Raw genomic sequence first — 25,818 nt, 5'->3', positions numbered from 1 at the left:
ACTTTGTGCTCACCTTTGCTATGAATCTAAAACTGCTCTAAAAAATAAAGTTTATTTTTTTTAAATGCCGGGAAGTTTGCAGAAGAAGGCTAGGAAAATGGGGAAGAAAAGTACTGTCCCAGGGCAAGAGGAGAAAGCAAGGGAAAGGGATATCATTCTTGTGGCTTTGTGTGGGTCACAGGGTCGGCCTGCAAAAGACATCAATCTTCGTTCCCTCCCCCAAAGCCCCAGAGCCCCTTTGCCAGGCTGGGGCCCTGACCTGCTTCTTGAAAACCCTTCCTCATCAGCTTGGCAGCTGCCCGCATCCACCAGCACCTCAGTGTGGGTCCTCAGCAGGCTCTGGTTCCTCCTTGAACCTACGTTTGAGGTCAGTGGTTCCCCACGTTCCAGAAAGTCAGCTGTGTGTTGCAGACATTCCCACAAGCTGCAATTTACCAGCAACCATCTTCTCCCAGTGTTCAGGAGCCTGTCTGCAAATAGCACTACTGGCCAAGCAAACAACCAGTTAGCTGAGGAGCTGGGAGAGGAAATGGTAGTGGAGCCAAAGGCAACAAGGAAACCTTCTTTGATCTGTCTTAGCGCTAAAAAAATCTCATAGGAAGCAAATGAAATGAGAAGCAAAATTGCACACAATGTAAAGCAAAACCTTGATACTCTGGAACAAAGGCATCCTGTTTTTTAACAAAGTTAATTCTTCAGGAATGTAAAAATGAATGGTTTGCCCGAGGAATGGCTATAGAAAAGTCATTCTTCTTGAATAATGCTAGGAGCTGGAATATGACAGCTTTTGTCTTTTCTTCAGTTAAAAAATGAAACAGAAAACTGAATGGAAATGGAAAACTCAAAATTATCATTTTCCTCTAACTGTCACTTTCTACTTTGTAAAAATAGCCTTTCTATTGAAACAATATCATGTCAAAATGGAATTGGCAGCCGGGCACGGGGGCTCACACTTGCAATCTCAACTTTGGGAGGTTGAGGTGGGTGGGTCACTTGAGGTCAGGAGTTTGAGACCAGCCTGGGCACCATGGTGAAACCCCCATCTCTACTAAAAAAAAAAAATACAAAAATTAGCTGGGCGTGGTGGTGCATGGCTGTAATCCCAGCTACTCAGGAGGCTGAGGCAGGAGAATTGCTTGCACCCAGGAGGCAGAGGTTGCAGTGAGCCAAGATCACGCCACTGCACTCCAGCCTGGGTGATACAGCAAGACTCTGTCTCAAAAAAAAAAAGGAATTGGCCACACAGACTGAAGTACTAGATGATCTTTGAAGGGACTGCTAGAGCCACGCTCTTCAGGCGTGTGCTTTTCGCCTGTACTCTGGCCAGGCAAAGGCTCGGAGGACCCTCCGTCTTCGGCTCACAGCATTTAAACATCGTGGAGTTTTTGTGTTATTGTGATTTTTAGATGTCCATTTTGTCTCGTTAGTAGAGAATCAGATAGATAACAGAAATAATCATTCTTCCATCAGCTTTTTGCAAGCTGGGAATACAGAGATGTGCATGGAAGAGGAGGTCTTTCTCCTACCCCAGCTGCTGGTTGCTGGGGAGACAGCATGATGAGGGGGGCTGCTGTGGCAGAGGCACCCCCCGCTCTGAATTTAAAAGGTGAAAGTGGTCAGGAAAGATCCTCTGGAGGTCAGGAAAGATTCCCTGGAGGTCAGGACAGCTGATGCAAGGTATGGGAGTGGAATAGGTGCTCACCAGACAAGAAAGGAAGAGCGTTCTCAGCAGAGGGAGTGGCATATGGAGAGCCCAGGATGGAGCAAGCCCGCTACAGTCCGTCTCTCCTGCAGACTGCAGCAAAAACGCTGGAAAAATATAAAAAGCAACTCCCTGAGGACTCACGAATCACACAAGAGCATGTGGATTGGGGAGGACAGGCAGAAGCCACGAAGTCACCTGTGTGGATGGGAGTGTCCTTTACATTTGTTTTCTCCTTATTCTTGTGGCTTTGACCTGAGTGGGCCCAAGAGCAGGGCTGCAGCAGTGGCCGTGCAGGTAGCAAATGTTCTGATGGAAACCCCACATGGCTGGCCAGAGGAACTGGGGAAAGGGAACCCTGTGATCCTTTTTTTTCTTTTTCTCCTTTCTCTCACAGCTTTGCCCCAAGAATTGGCCCCAGTTCAGAATTGCACAGTGGTGGCTGCATGCAGGCTAAATCTCCAAGATAAACCCTGTCTTTCTGGTCAGGGAAACAGGAAAAGGTGCCCTTTTGAACTGGAGGGTATGGCAGAAACCCTGGAGAGGAGAGAGTGTGAGAAGTGGATCATCTCATTCTTTTTTTTTTTTTTTCTTGAAACGGAGCCTCGCTCTGTTGCCCAGGGTGGAGTGCAGTGGCGTGATCTCAGCTCACTGCAACCTCTGCTTCCCAGGTTCAAGCGATTCTCCTGCCTCAGCCTCCCGAGTAGCTGGGATTACAAGCATGCACCACCACGCCTGGCTATTGTTTTTTTTTTTTTTTTTTTTTTTTTTTGAGATGGAGTCTCATTCTGTCACCAGGCTAGAGTGCAATGGCGCAATCTCGGCTCACTGCAACCTCCACCTCCCAGCAAGTCCAAGCGATTCTTCTGCCTCAGCCTCCTGAGTAGCTGGGGTCCACCACCACACCTGACTAATTTTTGTATTTTTAGTAGAGACGGGGTTTCACCATGTTGGCCAGGCTGGTCTCGAACTCCTGACCTCAGGTGATCGAACTGCTGACCTCAGGTGATCCACCCGCCTCGGCCTCCCAAAGTGCTGGGTGAGCCACCTGACCTCAGGTGAGCCATCGTGCCTGGCCGAATTTTTGTATTTTTAGTAGAGATGGGGTTTCACCATTTTGGCCCAGCTGGTCTCAAACTCCTGGCCTCAAGTGATCTGCCCAACTCAGCCTCCCAAAATGCTGGGATTACAGGCGTGAGCTACCGCGCCCAGCCTCATCTAACTCTTTTTATGAACCACAAAAGTTCCAGCCTCACCCCCTAGCTACACATGCTTAGGACAGAACCAAAGTAACATAGCAAAAGCTTTGAGAACAGAATTAGGATTCATACCACTACTCACGTCTCTTGGAGTTGCAAAGACTAAAAATTAAGCTGAGATCAGAATCTAACCTCACCTAATCTAACAACACACTTCTAAATAGCCCATGATTCAAAAAGGAAATCAAAAGAGAAATTAGAAAATATTTTGAATTGATATAAAATGTGTGGGACTCAGTGATTAAAGAGAAATTCATACCATTAAATGCTGATTTTATTTCGTTTTGTTTTTATAGAATATAGCTTTATTTATAGAATCTCACAAATCATTTACAGTCCACATAAGTTAATTTTATTTTCTAATTTCTTTTCATAAGAGCTGAGTTATTTTTTAAAACAATGTGCTGGAGGCCAGGTGCGGTGGCTCATGCCTGTAATCCCAGCACTCTGGGAGGCCAAGGTGGGAGGATGGCTTGAACCTTGGAGTTCGAGACCAGCCTGAGCAACATGGCAAAACCCCATCTCTACTAAAAATACAAAAATTAGCCAGATGTGGTAGTGCACTCCTGTAGTCCCAGCTATTCAGGAGGCTGAGGCAGGAGGCTCACTTAAGCCCAGGAGGTCAAAGCTGCAGTGAGCCGTGATCATGCCACTGCACTCCAGCCTGGGTGACTGAGCAAGACCCTGTCTCCAAAAAAAAAAAGGGTAAAATACTGCAGTGGAATTGCAGAACTGTAAAGGGAAATATGAACAATAAAATCCTCTCACACAAATATCGGACAACTTTTTTTTGCCAGGTGCAGTGGCTCACACCTGTAATCCCAGTATGCTGGGAGACTGAGGTGGGCAGATCACTTGAGGTCAGGAGTTTGAGACCAGCCTGGCCAAAATGGTGAAACCCCATCTCTACTAGAAATACAAAAATAATTAGCCAGGCATGGTGGCGCACACCTGTAGTCCCAGCTACTCAGGAGGCTGAGGTGGGAGGATCGCTTAAACCCAGGAGGCAGAGGCTGCAGTGAGCCAAGATTGAGCCACTGCACTCCAGCCTGGGTGACAGAGCAAGACTCTGTCTCAAAAAAAAAAAAAAAAGAAAAGAAAAAAAGAAAAGAAAAAAGAAAAATAAAAAATATTAGACTTTTTTTTTTTTTTTTTTTTTTTAGCTAATCTCCAGCATATTACCATCTCGTCAGAAGAGGGCTTACTAAGACCAGATCTTAGGCAACCCAAACAGAGCCTCCTTTTTTTTAAACTCAAGGTGACGGACCAATGAGGAATAGCCCCCAAAATTGACATTAGATACAAAATACCTGTAGGAGCAAGGACAGGGGCAGCCTGCCTGCCAGTGACTAGGTGAGAAGGAGCAGACACCTGGTGCTGGCTTACTGTTCCTGCATGTGACAGGTACTTTCCTTGGTAACATTAATAGGGGCTGGTCCATCCAGAAAGAGGTTGAAGCTACTAATGCCAGGGGTGAAAAGTCTTTAGAACAACTGGCAACTCCTTAGACTTCTACATGTACAAATGCTTAAAACAGCACATTTGGCCAGGCGCGGTGGCTCACGCCTGTAATCCCAGCACTTTGGGAGGCCAAGTCAGGTGGATCACGAGGTTAGGAGATCTAGACCATCCTGGCTAACACGGTGAAACCCCGTCTCTACTAAAAATATAAAAACTTAGCTGGGCGTGGTGGCGGGCGCCTGTAGTCCCAGCTACATGGGAGGCTGAGGCAGGAGAATGGCATGAACCCAGGAGGCGGAGCTTGCAGTGAGCCGAGATCATGCCACTGCACTCCAGTCTGGGCAACAGAGCGAGACTCCGTCTCAAAAAAAAAAAAAAAAAAAACTGCACATTCAACACCCAGAAGTCCAACTCACCAGGCAAAGCTGTTGCCAACGGCAACTTACAATCAGGAGATAATATGACTGTCTCCAGCCCCACTAAGTTCCGACTAGGACTGACCTCTGCACCCAAAGAGTTTTGTGTTGTTTTGTTTTGTTTTTTGAAATAGAGTTTCACTCTTGTCGCCCAGGCTGGAGTGCAATGGCGTGATCTCGGCTCACCGCAACCTCCACCTCCCCGGTTCAAGCAATTCTTCTGCCTCAGCCACCCACGTAGCTGGGATCACAGACGTGCACCACCATGCCCGCCTAATTTTTTATATTTTTAATAGAGACAGGGTTTCTCCATGTTGGTCAGGCTGGTCTCGAACTCCCGACCTCAGGTGATCCACCCACCTCAGCCTCCCAAAGTGCTGGGATTACAGGCATGAGCCACCACGCCCAACCTCCAACGAAAGTTTTAAAAGGATTTCCCTTTGAGGTAGCTGTCTACGAAAGGAAATTTCTTAATATAGCTGTGCACAAAAGAGAAAGCACCCTATTATTTCATATTTTATTTTTCAATTTGTTAAAGGTTATATTTTTGAGCTCCTCTCCTAAACAAGAAACCTGCTAACTCTAACTTAGTACTTTCTTCTCCAAAACAAAGGCTGTTATTTTTAAGGTATAAGAAGATCTATAGGGAATGCTAAAATTATACATTTAATACATCAATATGAGTTAGGGAAAGCAAAATCTTCCAGAGTCATAAACTTTGAGTGTTATTTTCTGGTAGCTCCTGAAAGCAGTTTTAGAAAAATAAAACAGAAAAGATGAAGAACTGTTTTTATAACAATAATAAAGATAATATAAAAAGTTAGATTTCAACATTCAAGGAATTGGTTTTTGGTTAACCTGGACCGTAATCCTATCAGGAGTCAGTCCTGATATTTCATCTAGAATCTCAATCACTGAAGTTTTCCACCCTCTTCAGCCTATTCTCAAATCTATTGAAGTCAACAGGCAAGATAAGGAGAGAAACTTGTAATATCACCAGCAGTTTCCTTGCTCATGCTCTTTTCAAGAATATCCCTGGTTTGAGGGATGTCTCCCAGGAAGGGAAAACAAAACTGATGCTTTTTTGTTTTTTTTCCCTGAGACAGTCTTGCTCTGTCACCCAGGCCGGAGTGCAGTGGCGCAATCTTGGCTCACTGCAGCCTCCACCTCCCAGGATCAAGTGATCCTCCCACCTCAGCCCTGCAAGTAGCTGGGACTACAGGCCCACACCACCACACCCAGCTAATTAATTTGTGTGTGTGTGTATATATATATATATATATATATATATATATATATATATATACACATATAATTTTTTTTTTTTTTTTTTTTAGAGACAGCGTTTGCAATGTTGCCGAGGGTGGTCTTGAACTCCTCAGCCCAAGTGATCCTCCCACCTCAGCCTCCCAAAGTGCTGGGATTACAGGCGTGAACTCACCACACCCAGCTGATGCTGCTTTTAATGACTAAGAGTGGACAGTTTTCTGTCTAAGAAGATTAAAAACTCACTGGCGGCGCACAGTGGCTCACGCCTGTAATCCCAACACTTTGGGAAGCCTAGGTGGGAGGATCACTTGGACTCAGGAGTTCGAGACCAGCCCGGCCAACATGGTGAAACCCCGTCTCTACTAAAAATACAAAAATTAGCCAGGTGGGGTGGCACATGCCTGTAATCCCAGCTACTCAGGAGGCTGAGGCAGGAGAATTGCTTGAACCCAGGAGACAGAGGTTGCAGTGAGCCGAGATCATGCCACTGCACTCCAGCCTCGGTGACAGAGTGAGACTCTGTCTCAAAAAAAAAAAAAACAAAAAGATTAAAAATTTAGGCAATGGCAATGAAGCAGTACTCTTGTGAATCATGCACACGAATCAGTTTGTGAACACAGCCCCTGGGCTGCAACTGCAGGCACCACTGAGAAAGGCTTCTGGAGAGTCTGGCTTCCCAAATTGGCTAAAGAATCTCACGTTATCCATGTGATAGTAATAAATCGATTCACCCAGTGAGCCCTGCAGATTAGCTTTCCTTGAAGCCAGAGTTCTGAGGCAAGGGCTCCAGCGTGCCTGAGGCTGGCCCACGTTTTTATAGACAAGTATATCCGTCCATTTTCTGGGCAGAATCAGAGCAATTCATATTCATATTCAGTTCAATGTAGGATTCCACTTTTTTTGTGTGTGTGAGGGAGGAAGCAGTAACCTAGACAGGTGATTGAAAGCCCATCTGTAGCATAATCATTGGGCTGCCATTCTGCAAACATCTGCAGTGCCCCAAACTAAGTTTGTGACCTTACATTTCAGAGACCCCTGTTATTCATGCTTTTATTTATGGAAGTAGCAAATCCTAAATTTTGCTTGCACTGATTCCATTTCTGATTACCCTTGTTTAAGCAGAGCATAAACTGCATTCCAATTCTACCAGTCAGCTTGCCACTGTGCAGATATCTCCACTAGGGGAGGGTAGTTTGTGCAGTCTGCCTTCTAACAGAGGCGTCTGAAATATGCTCAGAATGTGCTTTTAGGGAGGCAGCTCCCAAGTCTTGTCTTTTCTTTTCTTTCTTTTTTTTTTTTTTTTTTTTTTTTAGATAGAGGCAGAGTCTCACTCTGTCACCCAGGGTGGAGAGTGCAGTGGCACAATCTCAGCTCACTGCAACCTCCGCCTCACAGATTCAAGCAATTCTCATGCCTCAGCCTCCCAAATAGCTGGAACTACAGGTGCACACCAACACACCTGGCTAGTTTTTGTATTTTTAGTAGAGATGGGGTTTCACTGTGTTGGTCAGGCTGGTCTTGAACTCCTGGCCTCAGGTGATCCACCCACCTCAGCCTCCCAAAGTGCTGGGATTACAGGTGTGAGCCACCGCACCCAGCCTGCAAGTCTCTTAGAAGATAGGAGTGGGGAAGGGAAGTGGGAATCACAGCAAAACATTGTTTCCTTGTAGACTCTCTGACCCTCCATTCTGTCAGTGTTGACCTGAAAGAGGAAGTCCAGGAAGCTACATTACCTCCACATTAGCTCACCTGGACAGCCAGGAAATACCAGGTGCTGCCCCCAAATCAATACCCGGCATTCTGCTAGGAGCAGATGAGCATCATGACAAGACACAGAACATCCGTCCCACTTCCTCTCCCACTCCGGATGATCCCTGCCTCCCCTCTCACCCTGTCATCTGTTCTCACTTCCAGTTCTCTCTGAGAGAAGTAATAGGCAACTAAGCAGACTTTGAAAAAATAGGAGGGATTCCTGCATCTTCTCTGTAAGAAGAGGTGAACCTGTTTCAAAACTGGCCAGGCGGAGGTCCAGGATGCCCAGCCAGTGTCATGGGCCCCAAACTATGGATTCATCTCTTGATATTTCTAACCAAGTTAAAACCACTGGCTGTATTTTTGCATTGTCAGGTAAAGGATTAAAAATCTTTCGGCACTGGGCAGGGCACAGTGGCTCACGCCTGTAATGGCAGCACTTTGGGAGGCTGAGACAGGTGGATCACCTGAGGTCAGGAGTTCGAGACCAGCCTGGCCAACATGGTGAAAACCCGTCTCTACTAAAAAAAAAAAAAAAAAAAAATACAAAAATTAGCCAGGTGTGTTTGTGGGTGCCTGTAATCCCAGCTACTGGGGAGGCTGAGGCAGGAGAATCGCTTGAACCTGGAAGGTGGAGGTTTCAGTGAGCTGACATCGTGCCACTGCACTCCGGCCTGGGTGACAGAGCAAATCTCCATCTCAAAACACACACACACACACACACACACACACACACACACACACACACATCTTTCAGCACTGGTTCCAAGGGAAAGAAGCGAGGGTAATCAGAGAAAAAGGCTTGTCTTGCAAGCTGCATTCAGGTTCCAGAGTCACAGAAAAGGAGGTGAGGAGAGGGTGAGAGGTACTACCTGGAGACTGGTTACTAGGGACATTTCTTCCTAGGACAGAGCATTTGAAACACCGCTGACATCTGAAGGCAGGAATACAATCTGTATAAGTTTTTAATGGAACAACTCTTCCATGGTGCTTTGTGGATGGCGAGTCCTCAGGCCAGGGATCAGGCAGCCCAGGGCCTGACTTCCCATCCCACAGGCTCCTGGCAGGGCCCTACCCAATCTGGATCTGTCCTGAATATATCATGAGGACCAGCATGACGGTGAATCTGGCCAACAGACCCAGGTTCTGAATGACAAAGGGGATGGAGATGCTGCCCTTCCTCCCATCCTCTTGGCAGACCTCATTCGTCTCAGGGAACATATCAACCACAGCAATATTCAAGAACATTCCTCCAACCAGCACAAAAATCCAGTTGGCAGAGAAGTGGCTGCTGGCCAGGATGCCAAAGGCCAGACCCACATAGCAGCAGGCGGGATGGGGTTGAAGAAGACAGTGCTGAATGGTCCTCCTAGTGCTAAGCAGGATGACAAAGTCATGTGGGAACTCCTCATGGAAGACGGCCACCAGGTGCCGAGGCCTTGGACCACACACACGGTGAAAGAGGCGCCAATGGCCAGGCTGCTGAGGACATTGTGGAGGCTGTTGCTTAGGGTGATCACCCAGGCCAGAGTGCTGATAAAGTAGTGGACACCTTTCAGCTCCAGCAGGCACTCTGGGGAGCCTGCAGAACCAGCACAGAGAGTGAGCCCACCACGACCTTCCCATCCATCATGGACCGCTTGCCATCCAGTTCACTGTGGCAGTGCTGAGGGCTCATGTGGTCCAGGTCCCCATTCTGCAGCTTCTCGATCAACCCCCTCCTCCTGGTGCTTCTTGGAAGGAAGCCTCTCAGAGGCATAATGGCTATGTCTATGTGATGTTCATTTTCCTGTTTGAGAAACATCTTCAAGATCTCTGAAAAATAAAAATAAAAGCCCCCAGACACCACTGCAGACTTGGACACATAATCATCTTCCAGAGGATTGAAATTAAAAGCCCCAGGAATGAGCCAGGAGAGCACATTGGACTAGAGGATTCCAATCGCCAGAGCTATGACGTGGAGCAGCAGCCTCCTTCTGTAAAAGGCCTTCTTGAAGGCACCACGATGGTGCCCATGAGGGAGCAGAGGGAGATGACAGTCACATAGAGGAGATCGTATCCCCACACTTCAGTTGCACTAGATGGTCATCCCAGCATTGAACAGCATGACAAAGAATCCTTTTTCTTGCCTTTTCCAGCTTCTAGAGGCTGCACACTCCCCTTCGCTTGTGGCCCCCTTCCACCTTCAAAGCCAGCAGTGTAGCATTCTCAGATCTCTCTCTGACTCTGACACTGACTCTTCTGCTCGCCCTTTCACTTACAAGGTCCCTTGTGATAATCCATGGTAATTGGTTCCATCAGGATAATCCATGATAATGGTCACACAGAGGAGACCATATCCCCACACTTCAATTGTGCTCAGCCTCCCCTCTTCGCTCTATGCATTCTCTCGTTCTCCTGGTCCACAGAGGTGCAGGCCAGGAATCTAGCTCATGGAGAATGGCGGCAGAACTCCTGGAGCTCACTCCTTCCAATCCATGACTGCCACTGAAATTGTGGGCAGCAAAGCAGTCTCCAGAACTAAAGCACATCGAGAGGTTCCTCTGTCCCTGCATGGGCTCAGTGACCTTATCCCACCTCACTCCCAATTCCAGGTAGTTGAGCAGGGTGAGGCTGCTCCCAGCCCACTGCCACATCCAGATTCAGCTGCTGAGTTTATCCCACAGGAAAGAGGTAGCACTGATAGCATGCACGCCTGTGGGTGACACATGATCCTCAGGAGCAGTTCACCATAAGCTGAGCAGGGCCAGTAGGAGGCAGCTGTGGAAGGCCAGGTACAGCAGCTTCATGGTCACCAAATAAGCCTGGCACTCAAGCAGACAGCAGCCACCCCCATGCAGCCTCAGCTGCAGGGCCCCAGGGTTGCTGGCTACGGCAGGAGCAGCTCAGTCCATATGTCTGCACAGGCACCCATCTGCCTGAACCCTGATCTCTGTGTCAGGCAAAAATGTTTATTTTAGAAAAAAAGGAAGGTCTCTCTAATCACTGACCTCAGCTTTTGCTTTAATAAACTAAAGAGAGAGAGAGAGAGAGAAATTCAAAAGAAGCAGAGAAAGGAAATAATATAGAATAATAAAGCAGAAATCAGTAAAATTGAGGACAGAAAAAAAGTCAATGAAACCAAAAGCTGCTTTTGTGAAAAGATTCATAAAAATAAATCTCTAGCCAGACCATCCAAGAAAAAAAAAATACAAATGACCAATATCAGAAATGAAAGACGGAACATCACTACAGACCTACATACATAAAAAGGATATTACAAAGAATGTTATGGCCATAAATTCAACAGCTGAAATGAAATGGATAAATTCTTTTTTTTTTTTTTTTTTGAGACGGAGTCTGGCTCTGTCGCCCAGGCTGGAGTGCAGTGGCGCCATCTCAGCTCACTGCAAGCTCTGCCTCCCAGGTTCACGCCATTCTCCTGCCTCAGCCTCCTGAGTAGCTGGGACTACAGGCGCCCGCCACGACGCCCGGCTAATTTTTTGTATTTTTAGTAGAGACGGGGTTTCACCATGTTAGCCAGGATGGTCTCGATCTCCTGACCTCGTGATCCGCCCGCCTCGGCCTCCCAAAGTGCTGGGATTACAGGCGTGAGCCACCGCGCCCGGCCTGAAATGGATAAATTCTATGGAAAACACAAACAACCAAAGATCACACAGAAGAAATGGAGAATCTAGGCCAGGCGCAGTGGCTCACGCCTGTAATTCCAACACTTTGGAAGGCTGAGGCAGGCAGATCACTTGAGCTCAGGATTTTGACACCAGCCTGGGTAATATGATGAAGCCCGTCTCTACAATAAATACAAAAATTAGCCAGTCGTGGTGACTCACACCTGTGGTCCCAGCTACTCAGGAGGCTGAGGTGGGAGGATCACTTGAACCCAGGAGGTGAAGATTGCCAGCCTTATATGTCAGGACTGCTTGAAAGGTTCACACAACCTCTTCCTCTGCTGCATGAGAACCCAACCTTGGCAACCACCTAGCTCTGTTACCCTGTATTGCTGCTGTAGCAAGTTACCACATGCTTAGTGACTTAACACCAGTTTATTATATTACAGTTCTAGAGGTCAGAAGTCCAAAAAGAATCTCAGTAGGCTAAAACCAAGCTGTTGGCAGAGCTGTGTTTCTTCAGGAAACACCAGGAGAAAATCCTTCTTGCCTTTTCCAGCCTCTAGAGGCTGGACACTTCCCTTCACTTGTGGCCCCCTTCCACCTTCAAAGCCAGCAGTGTAGCATCTTCATCTCTCTCTCTGACTGACACCGACTCTCCTGCCTCGTTCTTTCAATTACAAGGCCCCTTGTGATTGCATAGGGTCCACTAGGATAATCCATGATAACCTGCCTGTCTTAAGGTCAGCTAGTTAGCAACCTTAGTTAATTGCACCTGCAACCTAAAACCCCCATTATCATGTTCACAGGTTCTGGGGAGAAGGACACAGATAACTTTGGGAAGCCATTATTCTGCCTGCCTCACCCTGTAAATCAGTTAAGATGCTATATGTCAACTACATTGCCAGGCAACATTGCTTATGGTAAAAATGGCCCCTGACTGGTGAATTACATATGGACTGGGAGTAGCTAGGAATGGAATTTAAATATCTGATGTAGACGCCATGCTTTGAACTTCTCAGCATTTTGGTGACTGCTATGGTCTGAATGTTTGTGACCCCCCCACACCCCAAAAAAAATTCTGTGTTGAAATCTAATCCCCAGTACAGTAGTACTGGGGCTTTAGGAGGTGATTAGATCTTGGGGGCAGAGCCCTCATGAATTGGACTTGTGCCCTTATAAAAGAAGCCTGAGGAGCTTGTTTGCCCCTTCCCTCATGTGAGGACACAGTGAGAGGTGAACAGTCTGCCGCCCAGAAAAGGGCCCTTGTCACAACCGGACCATGCTGGCACCCTGAGCCTGAATTTCTAAGCTCAGGGAACTGTGAGAATAAATTTTTGTAGTTTAAAAGCTACCCAGGACGGGCATGATGGCTCATGCCTGTGATCCCAGTACTTTGGGAGGCCAAGGCGGGTGGATCACTTGAGCCCAGGGGTTCAAGACCAGCCTGGGTAACATAGCAAAACCCCATCTTTACTAAAAATACAAAACTTAGCCAGGCATAGTGGCGTGCACCTGTAGTTCCAGATACTTGGGAGGCTGGAGCAGGAGGATCACTTGAGCCTGGGAGGTCAAGGCTGCAATGAGTCATGATCGTACCACTGCACTCCAGCATGGGTGACAGTGAGACCCTGTCTCCAAAAAACCTACCCAATTTATGATATTTTGTTATAGCAGCCCAGGTGAACCAAGACAGTGATGCTTGTGAAAGGCACGTCCCCGAGATACTGCCCTGTGGTGTGCATCTTCCCACGCAGACCCTGCACCTCCCTGTGAAGGCCCCATCTGCTTGTACCATGACCATCACATGGGGCTAAGATAACTCCTGGATGTTACATACTCTGCTGTGAGAAATTCTCCAGGACTCCTCACGCAAGGCAGCCTGGCATTGTTCTGCTGGCAGGCCAGGGCCTCTGTCCCCATCCTTGTGAATAGATCGGAGCACGTTCTGTCATCGTCTTGTGAGTCTGAATGTCTAGTCAATCTTCGACGTTGTCCTGGGCTAAAGAGGGGCTGTCTTCCATCTGATAACCAATGAGGAGCCAACCCTTATATTTGTAAATACTTCGTTTTCTTTTTCTTTCTCCCTCTTTTTTTTTTTTTTTTTTTTTGAGACAAAGTCTCACTCTGTCGCCCAGGCTGGAGTGCAGTGGCACAATCTCAGCTCATTGTAACCTCAACCTCCCGGGCTCAAGCAATTCTCATGCCTCAGCCTCCTGAGTATCTGGGACTACAAGCATGCACCACCATACCTGGCCAATTTTATTTATTTTTTGTAGAGATGAGGTCGTACTATGTTGCCTAGGCTGCTCTTGAACTCCCGGACTCAAGCGATCCTCCCGCCTCGACCTCCCAAAGACTGGGATTACAGGCAAGAGCCACCACACCTGGCCAATACTTCATCTTTTCATCACCTCCTCATATATACTGGCAATGCTCAGGCAACCCTGTTAACAGTCGAAACTGAGACCCAGAATGGTTGGTAATTTGCCCAAATTTGCCCAGAAAGTTAGTGGACTCTTTCCCCCTTCTCAAATATGCTAAAAAACAACCCACCTGCTTGGCAACATTGTCTAATGCAAAGTTGGGATTAGTGCCCAGTTCTTCAAAAGATCTTTATGGACCCTAAGTCACAGATATACATCCAACCAATGATCAAATCTACTCACTGACTTCCTGCTGGTGCTGGGCACTACATATTCAAGAATCTCTGTCCAGGGAGGACGCAATGGCCCACACGTATAATCCCAGCACATTGGTAGGCAAAGTGGGAGGACTGCTTGAGCCCAGGAGTTCCAGACCATCCAGGGCAACATGGCAAGACCCTGTCCTACAAAAAGTAAAAAATAATAAAAATTAGTCCAGCATGGTGGCACACACCTGTAGTTTCAGCTACTCAGGTGGCTGAGGTGGGAGGATCACTTAAGCCCAGGAAGTTGAGGCTGCAATGAGCCATGATGCTGCCACTTCACTCCAGCCTGGGTGACAGAGTGAAACCCTGTTTCAAAAAAAAAAAAAGAGAGAGAGAGAATCTCTGCCCTGTGGGTAACTACATTTTATCTCTCTTGCAGTGCTTCTTTTTATTTTTTATTTTTTCTTTGAGATGAAGTCTCGCTCTGCCGCCCAGGCTGGAGTGCAGTGGCACTATTTCAGCTCACTGCAAACTCCGCCTCCTGGGTTGAAGTGATTCTCCTGCCTCAGCCTCCTGTGTAGCAGGGACTACAGGCATGGGCCACCATGCCTGGCAAATTTTTGTATTTTTTTCAGTAGAGATGGGGTTTCACCATGTTAGCCAGGCTGGTCTTGAACTCCTGACCTCAGGTGATCCGCCCTCCTCAGCCTCCCAAAGTGTTGGGATTACAGGAGTGAGCCACCACGCCCAGCCTCTTGCAGTGCTTTTTTTATCTTGACAGAGACACATGGCCAGGGTGAGAGAAAGAGGAAATCAGCAGTTTGGTAGGAATTTGAAACAGGAGCCTTTTTCTAGCACCTTAAATAGGCAACAATAGGAAAGTCAGAAATTAATCAAAAATGATAAAGACATTCGAGAAAGACACAGGAACCAGCTTGAAGGGGCTCCCACTGGCCAAATCCAGGACAATTTATACATCACAATAAATACTGATAGTAATGAATTGTAGCCTACTGAATAAAACAGAAAACCCTGAGTGCCTCCTAATAGCAGCCAATAATTGAATATATTGAAAGTTTGATAAGGAACAAGTTTAGACAGTTTCAAGGTATCTTTCCACAAATTCTTATTCATTACAAAAATAAAAAGTAACTACAGTGAAGAAACTTGGCAGACACCACCTTAATAACGTGATGACAACGAACATCATTAATGGGACAAGGTGACATCTTGGGCTACTGGATAGGATGCAATGAGAAGAATGCAGTTTGTCTTCTGTGATGTTCCTGGCAAAGGATAATACCTGCATCTTATGAGGAGACAGAAAAGAAGCCCGAATTGAGGGGTGTTCTACAAAATAACGGCCGCCATCTTGGAAAGTGCTGTGGGTCGTCAAGGTCAAGGAAGGGCTGAGGGGGCTAAAGAGGCATAAGAACTACATGTGGCGTGTGATTCTAGCTGAATTCTACTACCGTGCAGGGCATTACTGGTGCATTTGATGAAATCTCAATAGGGTTAGAGGATTAGATGATGGTAACGTATCAATAATAGTTTCCTGACTTTGATGGCTCTATCATGTCTTTCTGTGTAGGAAATAAGAAGTATTCAGGGCTGACAGGCAGTTAGGTTGACATCTCCCATTCAAGTGGTTCAAGAAACTTTTTTTTTCTTTTTTTTTTTTTTTGAGACAGGGTCTCGCTCTGTCATTCAGGCTGGTGTGCAATGACGTGATCTCAGCTCACTGTAGCCTCCGCCTCCTGGGTTCAAGCAATTCTCATGCCTCAGCCTCCCGAGTAGCTGGGACTACAAGTGTGTGCCACCACACCCGGCTAATTTTTTTTGTAGAGATGGGGTTTCACCATGTTGTCCAGGCTAGTCTCGAACTCCTGAGCTCAAGTGATCTGCCTGCCTTGGCCTCTCAAAGTGCTAGGATTACAGGTGTGAGCCACTGCGCCCGGCCAGGAAACTTTTCTTTATGCTATACTTGCAACCTTTCTGAAAACTTGAATTGTTACAAAATTCAAAATATTTAATGTTAAGACTTTTTTTTAAAGTAAATGATGCCAACAAGCATATGAAAAGATGCTCCACATCATTAGTCATTAGGCAAATGCGAATCACAACCAAGAGAGGGTACCACTTCACACCCACGAGGATGGCTATAACCCAAAAAGTGGAAAATAACATATGTTGGCAAGGATGTGAAGAAATTGGAGCTATTGCTGATGAGAATGTAAAATGGTTCAAAATAGGTACTCAAATACATGTTCGTGGCAGCATTATTCACAATAGCCAAAAGATGGAAACAGCCCAAATGTTTATCAGCAGATGGGCCGATAAACTAAATGTGGTGCACCTGCATCATGGAATACTCTTCAGCCATAAAAGGGAATGAAATACTGATACATGCTACAACATGCATGAATCCTGAAAACATTACGCTAAGTGAAAAAAGCTGGCCAGGCGCGGTGGCTCATGCGTACAATCCCAGCACTTTGGGAGGCCAAGGTAAGAAGATCGCTTGGAGCCAGGTGTTTGAGACAAGCCTAGACAGCAATGTAAGACCCCTGTCTCTATTTAACAACAACAACAACAACAACAAAATTGAGGAGCCAGACACAGTGGCTCACACCTGTAATCCCAGCACTTTAGGAGGTCGAGGCGGGTGGATCACCTCAGCTCAGGAGTTCGAGATCAGCCTGGCCAACATGGCAAAACCCCGTCTCTACTAAAAACACAAAAAATTAGCTGGGCGTGACGGTGGGCACCTGTAATCCCAGCTACTCAGGAGGCTGAGGCAGGAGAATTACTTGAACCCGGGAGGCGGAGGTTGCAGTAAGCTGAGATTGCACCACTGCACTTCAGCCTGGGTGACAGAGTGAGACTCCGTCTCAAAAAATAAAAATAAAAATAAAAAACTAAGTAAAAAAGAAAACAAAAGAAGAATCCAGTCACAAAAGACTGCATATTTTGTGATTTTATTTATGTGAAATGTCCAGAATGGGTAAATCTGTAGAGACAGAAAGCAGACTGTTGGTTGCTAGGATCTGGGAGGAGCGGGAAGTGAAGAGAACTGCTTAATGGAATGAGGTTTTATTCTGAAGGTGTGGAAGTGCTTTGGAACTAAATAGTGTTGGTGGTTGCACAACACTGTGAATGTACTGAATGTCACTGAGTTGCTCATTTTAAAATGATTAATCTTATTGTAAGTGAATTTAACCTCAATACTTTTTTAATTCAAGCATTTCAATGTGAATTTGGTATTTTTTTAAAAAGGAAATGGTAAGCGATAAAACATAGTTGGCAGCAGCTGGCAGCAGCCTTTAGAAACAGCATTTCCTGGCCAGGTGCGGTGGCTCACACCTGTAATCCCAGCACTTTGGGAGGCCGAGGTGGGTGGATCATGAGGTCAGGAGTTCAAGACCATCCTGGCCAACAAGGTCAAACCGTGTGTTTACTAAAAATACAAAAATTAGCTGGGCATGGTGGCGTGCGCCTGTAGTCCCAGCAACTCAGGAGGCTCAGGAAGGAGAATGGCTTGAGCCTGGGAGGCAGAGGTTGCAGTGAGCCAAGATCAGGCCACCGCACTCCAGCCTGGGTGACAGAGCGAGATTCCATCTCAAAAAAAAAAAAAAAAAAAATAGAAACAGCATTTCCTGTAGCTGGTCCCAGAGGATGGAGTCACCTCATCTTTCTTGGATAGCCTCAAAGTCCCACATCAGAATGGACTAAAGTGAGGGGAGGGGGCTGGGCCCTGTGCTGGGCAGGAAAAACCCTCCTGGAGAGAGGCAGGGAGGCTGGCCTCATGACTTCTGCTCTTGTGGCTCTGCTCTGAAGTAGGAGGCTGCACCCTAACCCTAGCAAGAATACTGAAAAGCCGTGCCGATGGGATGGCATGAAAGAGAGTCAGGCTGGGCGGCGTGGATGGATGAACTGCTGCGAACTCATTCTCCCTGATCAAAGCGCGTGACCCACTAAATTCACACTGGTGGTTTTCTACTACAGAGTCTGTGAAGTACAATGCATTTGCTTCAGATAATTCACAGAACCACTTGTCTGCATGGTTTCCGCTGTAGGCGGCTGCCTCCCTAGAGTAGGCGCCACGTTGCACCCAGTGGCGATGGCCAGCAACCTCATTGAACAACACACTGTCCATCCATGCTGTGTAATCTGATGTTGGTGGTGACACCATAGCTCATCTGTCACTTCTCCATTTAGCACCATTTCAATATTTGGTCTGGAAAGAATAATTAGTTTTATTGGCACTAAGTAATCTTTTACCTCCACAAATCTGAAAAGTACAGATTGAAGAACATAGAAAGAAACCTTCAAGGCTGGGCGCGGTGGTTCATGCCTGTCATCCCAGCACTGTGGGAGGCCAAGGCGGGGGGATCATTTGAGGTCAGGAGTTCAAGACCAGCCTGGCCAACATAGTGAAACCCCATTTCTACTAAAAATAAAAAAAAAAAAATTAGCTGGGTGTGGTGGTGCGCACCTGTAATCCCAGCTACTCATGAGACTGAGGCAGGAGAATTGCTTCAACCCAGAAGGCGGAGGTTGCAGTGAGCTGAGATCACACGACTGCACTCCAGCCTGGGTGAGACTCTGTCTCAAAAAAAAAAAAAAAAAAAAAAAAAAGAAGGAAAGGAAGGAGGGAGGGAGGGAAGGAAGGAAGGAAGGAAGGAAGCTAGCTACTGGAGAAGTGAGCATGCGGCTTCCTTCCTCTGCTCGCCCCCCCATGCTGCTTTGGGCCAAAGGCTCTGCACGCAGCCCAGCCTTCTGACCCATGCTCCCCCTTGCCCATGAGCCTCCCACAGCCAGGACTTCCCCTGCCCCTACAAGTCATGAGTTGCTCAGCTCCATCTTCAGCCCAAACTCCCTGTGAATTCCATCTCTATCAGTCCTCCTGTCTGCTGGCCATGTGCTTCTCAGTTTCCCAAAGGCCTCCTAAGTTCAGCCTGGCCCTATGTGAACTCTGCACCCCATTCCACTTGCTCTTTTCCTAAGTGTGCCGAACAGCACAGCACCATCTCCCTGGTGGTCAGCCCAGATATGCCTTCCTTTCCCACCTCCCCAGCATCCAGATCCTAACCACATCCCCTGGCTCTTCCACCCTCACCACCTGGCTCTCCACCCCGTCTCCCTACCAGAGCGAGTATCTAGACTCCCACGGTTTCCTCATTGGTCTGCTTGATTTTTCTTTTTTTTTGAGACGGAGTCTTGCTCTGTCGCCCAGGCTGAAGTTCAGTGGCACGATCTCAGCTCACTGCAACCTCTGCCTCCCGGGTTCAAGCGATTCTCCTTCCTCAGCCTCCCGAGTAGCTGGGGTTACAGGTGCATGCCACCATGCCTGGCTAATTTTTTGTATTTTTTAATAGAGATGGGGTTTCACTATGTTCAGGCCAGGCTGGTCTCGAACTCCTGACTTCATGATCCGCCCACCTCGGTCTGCTTGTTTATCTTGTTCACCTCTGATCCATTCTCCACACTAGGTTGAAGTGACCTTTCTAGAATGTAACAGCAGAGCATGGTGGTACGCCTATAATCCCAGCTACTTGGGAGGCTGAGGCCAGAGGATCACTTAAGCCCAAGAGTGCAAGACCAGCCTGGGCAACACAGTGAGACCCCCCGCCCACTCTCAACCAAAAAAATAAAATGTAACAGCAATCTTTTTACTTCTCTGTTAAATAACCCTTCATTTGATGACACCTGCCTACATGATACCAGTCCCACACTCTTAGTGTGGCACTCAAGGCCCTTCCTGGTCTGCTCCCTGACCTCCTGGGCTTCAGGAATAAGGGACCACCCAGGGTTTCCTGAAAGTGCCAGGCTGGTTCTCAGTTGCTCCGTCTTTACCCATGCTGCAACACCACACTTGCATGGGACTTCTGCCTGGAACTCCCCATCTCTGATCACAGTGCCTAGTGGGTCCCATTCATCTTCCTAGGCTCAAATTGAGTATAAAGCCCTTCCTAACCTTCTCCTTACCTGAATCGATCATCTCCTTCTTGGCCCCTCTACCCTTTACTGACCTCTGTGGTAGCAACTTGATTTGATCATTGAGTTTGCTGCTGTTAGTTTTGTCTCCACATAAATAGAAGGCAGGAATCACGGGCCAGGCATGGTGGCTCACACCTGTAATCTCAGCACTTTGGGAGGCCAAGGCAGGCAGACCACCTGAGGTCCGGAGTTCGAGACCAGCCTAGCCATCTCGACTAAAAATACAAATATTAGCTGGGCGTGGTGGCGCATGCCTGTAATCCTAGCTACTTGGGAGGCTAAGGCAAGAGAATCGCTTGAACCTGGGAGGCGGAGGTTGTAGTGAGCCGGGATTGTGCCGCTGCACTCCAGCCTGGGCAACACAGTGAGACTCCATTTAAAAAAAAAAAAAGGCAGGAATCATATTCCACCTCCACCCACTTCCTCATTTCTTCAGTGAGATGCCTGACATAGTATGTGTTTAATGAATGAATGAATGATATGGGGTTCTCACCTTATTTTTGCTGCTTATTAGCTATTTAATGGCTTTGGACAAATGACTTAGCTGGCCGGATCTCAATTTTCTCATTTTACAAATGAAAAAAATTGAGGTGAGCATAGGTTATAAATTCTGCTTCTCAGTTCATGCTCCCATCACCCTGAGATACATTCCTCTCCCACGGCCATGAAACGCCATACAATTCTCAGAGAGGCGTTTCTCGTAGGTATTACAAAGAGCAACAACAACAAAATCTGATTCTTTGTAGTAGTGAGCACAGACTTGTGGCCACATTTCTGGGTTCCTGACTATACTGAGTTCAGAGTTTACCCCCAGAATTCATATATACCCAGAACTTCAGAATATGACTTTATTTGGAAAGTGGGTCTTTGCAAATATGATTAAGTTGAGGTCATACCAGATTAAAGTGGGACCTAAGACCAATGGCTGGTATCTTTATAAGGAGCGAAGATGACACAGTGAGACACAGAGAAGTGGGTTATGTGAAGATGGGGGCAGAGATTGGAGTGATGTCTACAAATCAAGGATTGAATGTCGAGTGTTATCAGAGGTCACCAGATGATAGGAAAAGATGAGGAAGAAGGATTTTCCCCTAGAGCCTTCAGAGGGAGCGTGACCCTGCCAACACCTTGATTTTGGACTTCCAGCCTCCGGAGCTGGGAGAGAATAAATTTTTGTTGCTTAGAACCACACGGTTTGTAGTAATTTGTTCCCGCAGCTCTAGGAAGCTGAGACATGGCCCAGCCACGCCATCACTCAACTACATTTCCATCCCCCGTGTGGTGATCTGCCCACTTCAGTAGAGCTGCGATAAGACTCCAATGACAATGAATTCATTCTAGACTGTAAGGTTTATAGACTGTACAAACACACCAGACACGGGTTTGTGTGCCTCCATACGTGCCGGTCAACACCGTGGTCCAGTTTGGGTAACTTGAATAACCCAGCAGTCAGAAAGAATTAACATCGCAGTCAGTGAGGTCTGATGTAAAAGCCTCAGGCCACGAGTAGACTTCTAACATCTTCTCCTGTTGATTAAGAGTTTTGATTTCTACCTGCAAGGCCGAAGCAATGGTCAGGGAGTGTCTGGGTGGCCAGCTAGGTGAGGGAGTGGATAGCGTGAAGGGTCCCACGGAAGGTGGATCTAGTTTCTCTTTCTGTTGTTTTTTTCTGCACTAATTTGTCAAATGTTCTTAAGTATAACCGCTGGTCTGCCAACCTTCTCTAATTTTCTTGACCTTAATAAGGACCAGATAAGGTGACAGGTGACCAGCAGGCCCCAGCGTCGTTCAGACCCCACGTGCTCTTCCTAAGAAACTGTGGTTGTCTCTCAAGTCCATTACAACCCATGCCCTGCCCAAAGCTTCGAATCCCTGGACTTGTTTAGCATCTGTGTGATTAGGTGTTATTAGATCAGCTGGATGCTATCAGGCACTCACGATGTAAGTTGAGTAATTGAGACCCATACTGTAAAATGTATCAAGCTTGCCTATCACAGTACTTAATTTGCAAAGTGGTTGAAGTCGGAGTGGGGAAGAGTCATCCCCCTGCGAGGGGGACCGTGTTCCTACTGCAAACATAGAGCCCTGGGTGTCTGGGTGGGAGGGCACCTCATTCCCTGCACTCCCTTCAGGGGTCAGGACATTCAGCTCCAGCCTAGGATGACTGAGAAACAGCAGAATTGGTCATGTGGTGCTAAAATGCCACCTTACACATCCATGTGTACAGATAGAAAGGCTGTGCCCTTTGCTGCCACAGCAATTATGACGTCCAGGTGAATTAGGACTTCCCCTGCCTTTTATTATCATTATTATTATTATTATTATTATTATTATTGAGACAGAGTCTCGCTCTGTTGTCGAGGCTGGAGTGCAAGTGGCGCGATCTCTGCTCACTGCAACCTCCACCTCCCAGACTCAAGCGATTCTCCTGCCTCAGCCTCCCGAGTAGCTGGGACTTCAGGCACCTGCCACCACACCTGGCTAATTTTTGTATTTTTAGTAGAGACAGGGTTTCACTGTGTTGGCCAGGCTGATCTGGAACTCCTGACTTCAAGTGATTTGCCCACCTCCCAAAGTGCTGGGATTACAGGTGTGAGCAACCGCACCCGGCCCTCCCCTCCCTTTTAGATCCCTGTGTGGAAGCGAACGTGACCTCTATTCTTGAGGGAATGCCAAGATGTCAACTCAGTTAGTGAGATTCTTGTGACAATTCAAAGCCAATTTTTCTTACAGCTGAAGGGGGGAGTCTTAATGCTCACGATGAACGCTAGGAGAACCCAGCCTGAATGTTGGTGCAAAAGCAGTGCTATCTGGTGGGCCTAGCATCTAACAGAATTTTGGGGTAAAATGTTAGACCCTAGAAATAAACACAGTTTCACCAGGTGGAATCCTTGTTAGACCTGAGTGCCTCATTGTATTGAGTTTCCCAAATACAAGCTCTTAAATGAGTACTTTTGTCTCAGGTTTAAAAGCATTTTCAAGGCAGCCATCCAGTATACTAACCTCTGTTGAAAACTGTATCAGTTAGTGAGCTGCAAAGCTGCTGTGACAAAGAGACCCAGAAACACGGTGACTTAAAGAGCGTGGAAATGTATTTCACTTTCTCATACAAGCCCAAAAGTAAGAAGCCAGGCTAACGGGGCCGCTCAGCTCCAGGGGGAATTTGGGGACATGGGCTCTTTCCGTTTTGTTTCTCTCTCGTCCCCCAGGACTGTGCTTGTCAGATTCTATTGAGCATCAGAACCACCTGGAGGCCTTGTTAAGCCCTTTCCCATGCCCAGAGCTGCTTTTTTGTTGTTGTTGTTGAGATCGGGTCTCGCTCTGTGGACCAGGCTGGAGTGCAATGGCGCGATCTCAGCTCACTGCAACCTCCGCCTCCTGGGTTCAAGTGATTCTCCTGCCTCAGCCTCTTCAGTAGCTGGAATTATAGGCACCTGCCACCATGCCTGGCTAATTTTTGTATTTTTAGTAGAGACGGGGTTTCACTATGTTGGCCAGGCTGGTCTCAAACTTCTGACCTCAGGTGATCCACCCGCCTCGGCCTCCCAAAGTGCTGGGATTACAGGCGTGAGCCACTGTGCCTGGCCCCAGAGCTTCTATTTGGTAGGTCTGAGTGGGCCCAAGCATTTGCATTTCTGACACGTTCCCAGGGGACATTGATGCCTCCGGTCCAGGGACCACACCTGGAGGCACCACTCAGGCCACTGTCCTCGCCTGCCCTTGTTGAACTTAAGCTGTGGACACATCCATGTGTGATGGGAAAGAGCTCAGAGGTCCCCAAATGATATCTGAAAGCCCAGGCCTGGAAGCGGTACCCATCATTTCCACTCATTCATCATCGGCATCTCCATTGGCAAGATGTGAGTCACAAAGCCACACGTAGCTGCAAGCGACCCTGGGGAGTATCTATCCAGGGGCCACCTGCCCTGCCACCATGACATTCCTGTGAGAGGAAGGGGAGCATGGATTCTGTGGATAGCCAGCCCACATACACCCATGACAATATGATCATTGCTTATTTATACATCTCTCCCTCAGCACCTGAGCTCTTTGAGGGCGGGCAAGTCTCATTCCATCTTACGGCTTCAGAATCTATCATAGAAAGCAACGTAGATGCTAAAGTCCAGGTCAAGTTCTTTGGTTATACACTGAGAGCCGGGCGCCTCCCTCATAAGAATATTCATCAATCAGCATGGTGATTCCAGCAGTCCACGGCGCCCCTCACCAGACAGTAAGCTCTGTGAGAGCAGATACCTCACGCCTGTGCCTCAAAGCCGAGCACCACTAGGGGGCTCCTCTTTTAGATGATTTAATTAATTCTAGTAGCCACATCTTTCATCCATTGCTTGGAATGTATTTCAGATGTCAGCCCACCAGCCTATCCCATACCCTAACAAGGGGTTTTAGACACCTTCCCTGTATCATCACTATTTCTCAAAGTGAGGAAGTTGTTGGAGCCATCAGTACATCTGCATGACTCTGGGTCATTACCCTTCACAACCCAGAGTTAATTTAGCTCCATTTAAGAACTGAAACAGCAGCAGCCATGGGGAATTAAAGTCTCTGTTGAAGCCTCAGTTTATTCTTTCATGCATACGACAGTCACGTTCATATGGACTGGCTACGGCGTGCCCGCCCTATCTTGGCAATGGGGGCACAGAAGCTAAAAAAAACAAGGCCTCTGCCCTTGAGGGGCTCCCAGTTAGCTCATGGCCAGCCAGTGGGCCTTCCCACTACCTCACAATGAAACACAGCAATTTATTCAAAGATGAATATATTTTCTTCTTTTGAGAGGGAAGAAAAGCTTTTGAAAACATCATGGTAAAATTTAGTGCTATTAAAAAGCAGCTTTCAGCCAGGAGTGGTGGCTCATGCCTGTAATCCCAGTGCTTTGGGATGCCAAGGTGGGAGGATCCTTTGAGCCAGGAGTTCAAAACCGGCCTGGGCAATACAGTGAGATCCTGTCTGTACAAAAAGTTTAAAAATTAGCTGGGTGTAGTCCTAACTACTCCAGACGCTGAGGTTGGAGGATCACTTGAGCCCAGGAGATTAAGGCTGCAGTGAGCAATGATTGCACCACTGCACTCCGGCCTGGGTGACAGAGCAAGACCCTCTCTCTTACACACATACACACACACACACACACACACACACAAAAGCCAGGCGCCATGGCTCACGCCTGTAATCCCAACGCTTTGGGAGGCCAAGGTGGGCAGATCACTTGAGGTCAGGGGTTCAAGACCAGCCTGGCCAATATGTTGAAACTCCATATCTACTAAAAATATAAAAATTAGCTGGGCATGGTGGCACATGCCTGTAATCCCAGCTACTTGAGTGACTGAGGCAGGACAATTTCTTGAACCCAGGAGGTGGAGGTTGTGGTGTGCCAAGATCATGCCATTGTACTCCAGCCTGGGCGACAGAGTGAGACTCTGCCTGTCTAAAAAAAAAAAAAAAAAAAAAAAAAAAAAAGCTTTCTTCCGCAACCACATAAAGGAATCCAGTCAAGAGCTAAATTCCCATCAGCTCCAACAATCTGTGTTATTTTGAGAAATAGCAATGATACAGGGAAGGTGTCTAAAATCACTTGCTGGGGTAGGCTGGTGGGTTGACATCTGAAATACATTTCAAGCATTGGATGGAAGATGCTATGCAAATGCCAGGAGGACAAGGAGAAATTGATAGTGTCTTTTCTGATGTGTGGCCTCTCAAAGAGCTT

General features: G+C 47.2%; 1 protein-coding gene and 1 pseudogene across 3 annotated transcripts in view; one reads left to right on the top strand and one right to left on the bottom strand.

Moving 5' to 3' along the window:
* GNG4 (G protein subunit gamma 4) overlaps positions 1-25,818 on the top strand; it is a 107,580-nt gene that overhangs the window by 25,656 nt on the left and 56,106 nt on the right. The window lies entirely within an intron of this gene.
* On the bottom strand, positions 8,931-10,648 carry LOC101143418 (metal cation symporter ZIP14-like; annotated as a pseudogene).

Source organism: Gorilla gorilla, chromosome 1, assembly GCF_029281585.2.
Source record: "Gorilla gorilla gorilla isolate KB3781 chromosome 1, NHGRI_mGorGor1-v2.1_pri, whole genome shotgun sequence".
In the NCBI taxonomy this organism is placed as follows: Eukaryota; Metazoa; Chordata; class Mammalia; order Primates; family Hominidae; genus Gorilla; species Gorilla gorilla.
This window is presented reverse-complemented; position numbering and strand designations above follow the sequence as displayed.